The sequence below is a fragment of the Chaetura pelagica genome, unplaced genomic scaffold (genome assembly GCF_000747805.2).
Source record: "Chaetura pelagica isolate M959 unplaced genomic scaffold, ChaPel_1.0 scaffold29, whole genome shotgun sequence".
Classification (NCBI taxonomy): Eukaryota; Metazoa; Chordata; class Aves; order Apodiformes; family Apodidae; genus Chaetura; species Chaetura pelagica.
The window spans coordinates 1,539,259-1,547,924 of NW_009970720.1; positions in this window are offsets into that span (position 1 = coordinate 1,539,259).

An 8,666-nucleotide genomic window follows, 5' to 3' on the forward strand; every position below is an offset into this window, starting at 1 on the left:
CAAGGTCTGTAATTACCAAAATAAATACTGAAGAGATTTCTTTTCCTTTAGAGACAAATGATACCACAGGACATGCTACACTTAGGTCAGCAGTTATATTAAAAGTCTTGGTGCTCTCTTCTACAATAGATGTGTTCTTTCATTAAAGTTTTACACTTTTGTCCCCTGTGTCATAAAAAAAAGGACAACAAAAAAAGCTTAAACTGACAGGGAAAGCAACATCTTGCTTTCTTAAAAACACAGGCTTCCATGAGCAATCAAGCAGCTATTTCCAATCCCAGATCTCCATCCTCCTAGGTTTCCCTAGCACCTTTTCTTCCAGAACTATGTGCTCTAAATTTTATTTGCTGCAATTAAGAGATTGACACTGGAACAAACCAGGATGACCTAGTTTTTGAAATTTATTTATCCAAGTGATAATTGATGAGCACTGGCATGTAAATGTTTATTGCAGCTTCGTGTGTTAACTCCCCCCTTGTTAAACAGTTGCAGAAAGATTGCATGTAATTAAAAACTTGATGGACGTATACATAAAAGAGTAAGAGGCATAGGAAATTACTGTTAAAATTATTGAGACCATGTGATTACAGAAAGCTTCCTAAAATGATGAAAAATCCTTTCATTCAGTAGAGCTACTGTTATCACCCTGAGTGTACCTTTAAGTTCTAAGATGTACATAGAAGAAAGCTGGTCAACAAGGAAGACCTGCTACCTGGTGGATGTTTGAAAAGGATGATCTGATAGCTAGCACAGGAACAGGCTCATCATAAATCATAGAGACTGGCAAATCAGACAGTAGAAAGAGTCATAAATCTTGAACATCCCTCAGACTTTGAAAAGAAACACCTTTTGGTGTTGAAAAGTAAGCTATACTTCATCAGCTTTGTATTTTTCTAAGAAAAATAGAAATAAACCAGTTTGACAGAGACAAAACTGTTGCACCCTAAGGGATTGATTAGTTCTTGCGTGCATTAAACTGTCACTCTACACAAATGTCCCTGACACAGATGTTCTGATAACAGAAAACTCAGAGGGTACGTCTGACAGGCAAGTACCCGGGAGAGTAAGGGACAAGTTCTGGTGCATAAGCCTTTAAATACAGGTTTTGCTTGTGCAACAGTTGTGTAGCATCAGTACAAATCACAAAAATAGCTCAAAACTTCTTACAGCTTTCCCAGTGGCAGGTGTATAATGCATCTGTATTGTGCCAGCAGGCCCAGCAACACGTCTGTATCCCAGCATACATCAAAGAGGCAGGAGGTTTTTGATTCATTTCCTCCCAAATTCTGCTTTTCACTTAAAAAAGGTTTATACCTATACCCAGGTAATATTACTCAACCCAAACACCTTTTACACTCAAGAGAGAATGAGGTGACTTATCTGGCCTCCTTTAGGTGCCTGTCTTAGAACGGTTAATCACTCCCTCAGAGTATGTATTTCTCTCCCTTGACTGTAAGTGAATTGCCTCAGATGAATTAGCCAACTAGTTCAGACTAACATACCAAGTCCATACTTCTAAGTTATATTAAATAAATATGGCCATATGTTTAAATTATGTTGCTTTAGATCAATGGAAGAAAACTTTACATTTTAATCAGCATCCATAGGTTATCACCACACACCTATGTAATTTTTTTACTGATGGAAATGTAAAGGAAACAGCTGTCTCAGAGACAGAGCCAAAAAAGTATATTCAGACATTTGAGTCAAAGTAGTGACACCATCAGTAGTAACACTACAAAGTAAAGCAATTTAGAAATTGTATTGTAAGGACAAATATATTTATAAAGAGCTGAATATTGACTCTTGAGGAAACACAGAAACACAGCAAGCATTATTATCTTAACTCACACAGTCTATAGGGAAGATACTTCTGAGCAGTACTGGAATTCAAAACAGTAGATGTGAAACAATTTTCAGAAGACCTATTATTGAATATGGCCTTCTCTCAACTAAAGACAAATTTTTCGGACATCACATGAGGCAATACAAGACATGAGAATCATAGCTCAATAAGCAGGAATTAGAAAAATTGTGCTGGTATCTCCATGTCTGGAACTCATAGGTAAAGCAGAATTAACACATCAGACTGGAATTTAACAAGAATAATAGCAATAGTGGTGATACAAAACACATTTGGCTATTCTAAATGGGAGAATAGGGAAAAAAGATCACTCAAAAAAATATGAATTAGCTCTTAGACCGGAGTAGTTTTGGTGTCTGTGATAATCAGAGGAGATGAAAACTTAAAGAAGAATGTGCAGAACTAATACTTTAGATGTTTTTAAACATTTTATATAAATCTGGAGACTTAAAATGCTTTCTACCATACTTAAGGCATTAACAAAGCAACTGGTTGCATCTTTACATGTCCGCATCGTTGCTACACTTCTTAAGTTACCTTGAGATTTCTTACGCTCTAATTGCTATGCTGGTCCCTATGAGGCTAGACAGAGATACATTACTGTGAAATTTCAGAGAAAAACACAGAAAAAATTACAGTACACAGCTGAGGTGGTCACTAAAAAGCAGGTAAAAATAGGCAGCAAGGTGGTTTGAGATTTCCAACAGGAAAAAAAAAAAAAGAAAAAGAAAAAGAAAGAAAGCTGTGTCTAATCTGCAAAGGCAATAACCAAAAGCCTATCACACATCAGGAGTGACTCAAAGCCAAATGGAGTTAAGACCTTGCTCCTAGATACAAAGCTATTGGGGATTACTTTAATAGAGAACACTTAAGTAATCATGTTTGATGGGTGAGACTGCATCATTTATCAAAAATCTATAGTAAAATTTAATTTTCCATGTGAGTCAAAGACAGCAGTGGCAGCACTGCTTGTTGTTGCTGATCTGTGCCCGTTGATGCCTTCTGAACTGGAAATGATGGATGCCACATGTTCCAGCTGTGATTAAATTTGCTTTGACAAAGCAGCATGGAAATCTGATTTTCAATAGACTCTTGGATTTCACCCAGTGCTGAGTAAACAGATACACAACATAATGCTATATGGTTGTCAAGCTGATGACTAATTCATTCTGCCAGTCCAATCAATCTATCCATTAAAATATTACCTGTCAGTATCAAGTAGGTTCAGCTTGGAAATTGCATGGAAACAGGAAGCTGTTTAGAAGTAAACACTGTCAAAGCCAAATGTGTCATAAGTTATTTCTCCATGTCCTTCAAACAGCTTCAGTCAGTCCCAGTAACAAGGGCAGCAGAAGACTTCTGCTCTAGTGTGCTCGATGCTTCACGAACCTGTAGCCATCTAATTATGCCACAGAATGAAGGTACAATGTACCAAAACCCTCTCCTCCTGTTTTACTGCTTGAAGAGAAACAATCATAGAATCATAGATCAGTTTGGGTTAGAAGAGACCTTAAGGACCATCTACATCCAACCCTTCTGGCACTGGCAGGGGCAACTCTCAGTAGAACAGCAGGAAATCATATTAAGAACACAGATTATCTAAATGCTATTGTCCCAATACCTGGAAATACTGCACCGGCACTGCCTTCAGAAAAGGACACCCTTCATATCCTGACTGACAGGGAGTTGACAAAACACAGAGACAAGACATCTTTGACTGCACTGAGCCTACATAACATTTTAGTTTTACCCTTCATTTGGAGGAAATTAGGTTAGTACCCGCTGATCTTCATCAGCAGCAGTTCTCTGGCCATTCCTGCCCTCTTCACAGTGCCTGAGCTCTCTTGTCATCTGTCATAACCACACATGTGTGATGCTCCAAGTATCATCTCTGCTTTTAGCATTCAGCTCATCACCACACAGCAAATCACCATGGCATGTGTTGTGAGTATATACTGAGTATATTCTCTAAAAAATAGTCTAAAACATCAGTGTACTGACTTTTTCTTTTTTTTAATTACTTTTTTTAAAGGATGTCTAGAATCATGTTACAGTTACTAAACCAGAACACGTCTTAACCAGATCAGCAGTAAAACTAAGAGATAAATTAACTAGAAGGCTTGAATTAGTGATGTTTCTCTCAAAACCAACACAAACAAAACTGACCAATTTATCTTTGACAGAGCATAAACATCTCCCATAAATAAAGGAAAAACAGGGTAATACTTAATGAAAGCAGCACAAAACACTGTCACCAGAAGCAGATGGAAGGAAAGACAAAGGAAAGGTATAGGAAGAAGAAAACCACTATGTGAAAAACCTATAGATAAAACAAAAACTTCTGTTAGCAAAGAAAAAAAATCCAAATATGTCAGCCCCAAAGATTATTCTTAAAGAAACTTTATAACAATAAACTCACTAGAAGTAAACCTCTGAATACAAGACTTAAAAAACAAAGAGTATCTATTCATTTGGTTAATAGGAAAAAAAGTAATTTTAAAAAAGAAATTTGGAGTAAGGATTAAATATTATTTTGCTGGTAAGAAAAACAATATAGTGATCACGCCAGCAGTACCTGCAATAATAGGTGATAGGTGTTTGCATAAGTAGTTTTTAATAATTCTTCCCAAACTAATTCTTGTTTATGCAGCAGAGTCAAATGGTTGCAGAAATCAAGATGGCTACTGGTCATCTCTACTTTGGAAGGAGAAAATATGGCACTTCCCACATAAAACAGAATTATTCTTTCCTGAAAGACTTGAAAATTCTGATATTTGTTCTGAATTCAGAACTTCTTACAGTTTTTCCATTTCCCACAGAGTAACAATTTTGTGCTTCTCTGACCAAAAGGAGTATTTAGGACACACTTTTGAAACCTGTTACTGAGGATCAGTCTAGTTAGATGTTGTGGGCAAAACGGTCTTAACCCAGGGAATTTTACTTTAGATTTTCTCCAGTGCTTCTTCCTGCTCCTCTACTAGTCTGTGGGTTCCTGTGGTCTCTTTCACAGGCCGCAGTCCCTTTGGGGGTGTTTGTGCAGCAGTGTGGGTTCTCCACATGCTGTATTCCCTTTGGAAGTGCACTTTCTCTGCTGAGGATCCTCCATGGGTGGCAGTCATTCTGGGGGTGTAGCTGCTGCAGCATGGGTCCTACACAGCCTGCAGTCCCTTAAGGAGTGCATTCACTTCTGCATCACTCCCTCCATAAAACATAGTCCCTGTTTGGGGGTTTCCTAGATCAGCACTGGTTACCTGCAAGCCACAGTCATATTGGGAGTGTCCCACCTCTGCCACGGAGCATCTTCTTCCAAGAGATGCCTCCAGCTCCAACAATATCCTCTTCCACACCTCTCTTCAGTTCCTCCTCCCCGTTCTCCAAATACATCTCTTCACGTATCTCCTCAGGCACCTCTTCCTATGTCAACTACTACCCAGCAGCTGAAGCTTTTCTTAAATGTGTCTAAGCAGAGGCAACATTTGCTTCCCTGGTTGGCTGAAGCTTTGGTGCACTATGGGGAGTTTCAGAGCTGGCTTGTACTGATTGTGTCTGGCACAGGACAGTTCTTGGCCTTCTCCTACAAGAGATAGCCCTGGCAGTACCCTCCTACTGGAATCAAATTTTCACTATAACAGCAACATGGAAAAGTCGCACCCAATGGCTGTAAAGGCATCAAACATCAGAAGATAGAGAAGGGCATTCTTGTAACACAGGACATCAACTACATGAACAACACTTGAGTGTGATCACAGTCTACCAAGAGATCAACACAAAGAGGGGTCCTGAAAGACTCCAGAGTGAATTGAGAAGATCTTCACTGGTTTTGACACACACTCAGCCACTCAATATTGCTTTTGGCTTTTAATACTTCTTTTAATTTTAAGACACTAATTTCCAAAAACGAATATGCCTCAGCATGTAGATTACACCTTAAAACACTTGGCATGGTTATTTTTCACTGCAAATTATGCATGAATTGTCACAAATTCATATCCTACTGCTTCTAATTGACTAGTTAATGCTTTAGAAAGCTAGCAACAGCAAAGTAGCTTGGGAGTTGAATTTCAAAAGGGAGAAGCAGGAAGCAGGCTATCCAATGTTTTTATCTTGAAAAACTATGGTATAATCTTTAGGCTTTTACTCGTTTCAACACTGATCTACTGCCATGGGTAGCTGACATTATTCTTGCAGCATTCCATACCATTAAAGTGTTGAACAGTGCAACAAATTAGTTGCCATCTTGGTTCTATGGAGTACAAAGCATTTCTCTGGGATATTAACAGACTTACTGTGTGGTAAACTATGCTTGTTTTGTTTCCATTTTTGGACTCTGCAAGTCACCTATCTGTTCAGCTGGGAAGACTATATACAATTTACCATTACTATTGGGTGTCCGTGTCAGAAATAATCTGTAAATTTAAGCTATTCTTGTCATTATGCAGTGGTAATATAATGTCCTGAAACCATCTATAAATTCAGAAAGCAGTTTTCCAGCCAAAAAACCCAGACATTTGCAGAAATGCAAATAATTGTATCCAGAAAGCATGTAGGTTCACTCTTCCACAAAGATTAATTTGATTCTAGATTATACACTCCTTGAAAAAAAAGAACACAAATCAAAATAATGTATCGATTAGCAACAGTGTGTGAAGGAAGAAGAGCCGTTAATGCATTACCAGTGATAAGGAAACCTGGGAAATACTTCATGCCATTCACTAAGATAACAAAATAAAATAACTTTCATATCAGTTTTTTGCTTTGACCCATAGCATTTTGATCGGTGGCTTTGATTAATACATTGGTTGTAGTTCTAAGTTTTCATCTGACCACACAACATAAGCAGGAATTTTATTATTATTCAAATACTGTCAGGCAGAAACACGAGTAAAATAAATCATAATGTTATCAAAAGCCCACAGCAGTGAGAGACCAAATATATTTTTTTGAAAAAAAGTTTTGTGCAAGAACAGTTTATCAGTGATAAATAAGCAATACACCACTGAGGTTTGCTACATAAATCAGGAAAGAACTGGCTGAGACAATGTTAGTCTGACTAATACCTGAGTTAACAGTCCACATCCCAGACCTCACTTTACTCCCAGTGTTCATAACTAAATCCTTAGTCGTTCTGCTCTGCAAGCCCTTGCCAAGGTCAGGCCAGCTCCCCAGCCACTGAGAGTGCCAGAGGCAGAGGAATGAGGGAATTGTCACATACATACTGTTACCAGCCCCTGTGTAACCTGCTCGTGACACACATCATTATCTTTTACATTAAAAACGTAGGAAGGCTGAAGCAATATACTGCATAGAGCACACATACCACAGTGATAGACGCAGTAACACATTCAGATATGAGATACAGCCAGATAACTCTTGGCTGTTAGCATTGGGCAAACTCTGATAGCTCTATCATGAGGCATTTTGCATACACAGTTTCAAATTACAGTAAATTAATAGTACAATTTTTATCAGCACATAAAATTAATTATTTTGTCAAATATTAGCTCTCTGCTTCATCTTTAAATTCACGCATTAAATACTTACTGAGAACAAAACCAAGACTTTCAGCCATAGCAAGAGTATGTTCATTCCATCAGACATTATTAATGCTTTAGAGTTTAAAAAAAACACCAACAAAAAAACAAACAGAAAAATCATTTTCATTTGCTCAGGACCTTCTTTTCCAGATACTTCTTCACTCAGGACATTCAAACTTGAATCCCAATTAACTGAACATTTGGCTTATGTCAAATGTTCCTTAGTTAAATTAGATCAAAGTTTCTGATTTGGAGTATAAGTGAGCACACTTAAGTTTGTCTCAATTTTTAAGTGAATTAAAATAAATCAAATTAAAGCCACTGCAATTCCAAACCAGAAAGGTTAAGCAAGGATTTTATCTAATTTAACTAACTTAAATTTGGCCATTTAGTGAATTCGAAGAGATGGAACCAAATTTAATTAATCTACTTTAAAAATCAATTTGGATTAGTTTTCCTGAATGACCCTGTGTAGACATACTCCTGTTCTCCTAACACAGATAAAGGTATTACTGTGCTAGCCTGCACATATTGATAAGAGATTGTTAGCTCTTAGGTAATAAAGTGCTGAATCAGCTAAAAATATCCCAGGTGGCAGCAAAATTATTTACCTCTGCTAGACTGACTAAATTGTTATGAATTATTATCAGCAGAAGCACGCAGAGAAGCAAAAAATTCCTATGGATTTTCCAAGCTTATCATCCTGGAATGATTTTCATTTTGTGCTGATGACTGTAACTGAAATAGCAATGGAGCAACACCAACCAGTCAACACCAGCCAAGAGTGCTCCTTGTTCAGTAAGTCCTGGTCAGCATCGGTGACAGCTTTCAAGAGAGCTGAACAAAATGCCCAAGTGGGTTAATGCCAAGAGTGACTGTGTCCTGTCCTCCTCAGCTGGCAGATGGATACTCCCTGATCTGCATCACCTCCTACATGCCCTACATTCAACAGAAGTAAACCAGCTAGCAGGAGACATTGTGGAGAGGGACACAGAGGAACATACTCTGCTGTCACTTGGCATCTGCCTTGTGGTGTACATTGAGTTTTCAGTGAAGGCCAGACTCACATTTTGCATCCACAGTTGCATAACTTTGTCTATTGGTGTACAGAGAACCAATACGTTCTCCTATATTTTTCACAATATCCTATATTGACTGTAACAGTTGTCCAGTTCCATCACCTGCTGCAACCCACTTTGGAGAATGGTGATCACCAAATTATGAGTTAGAGTAGGTATTTTAATGCCTTCTGTTGAAAATGGTGTTCA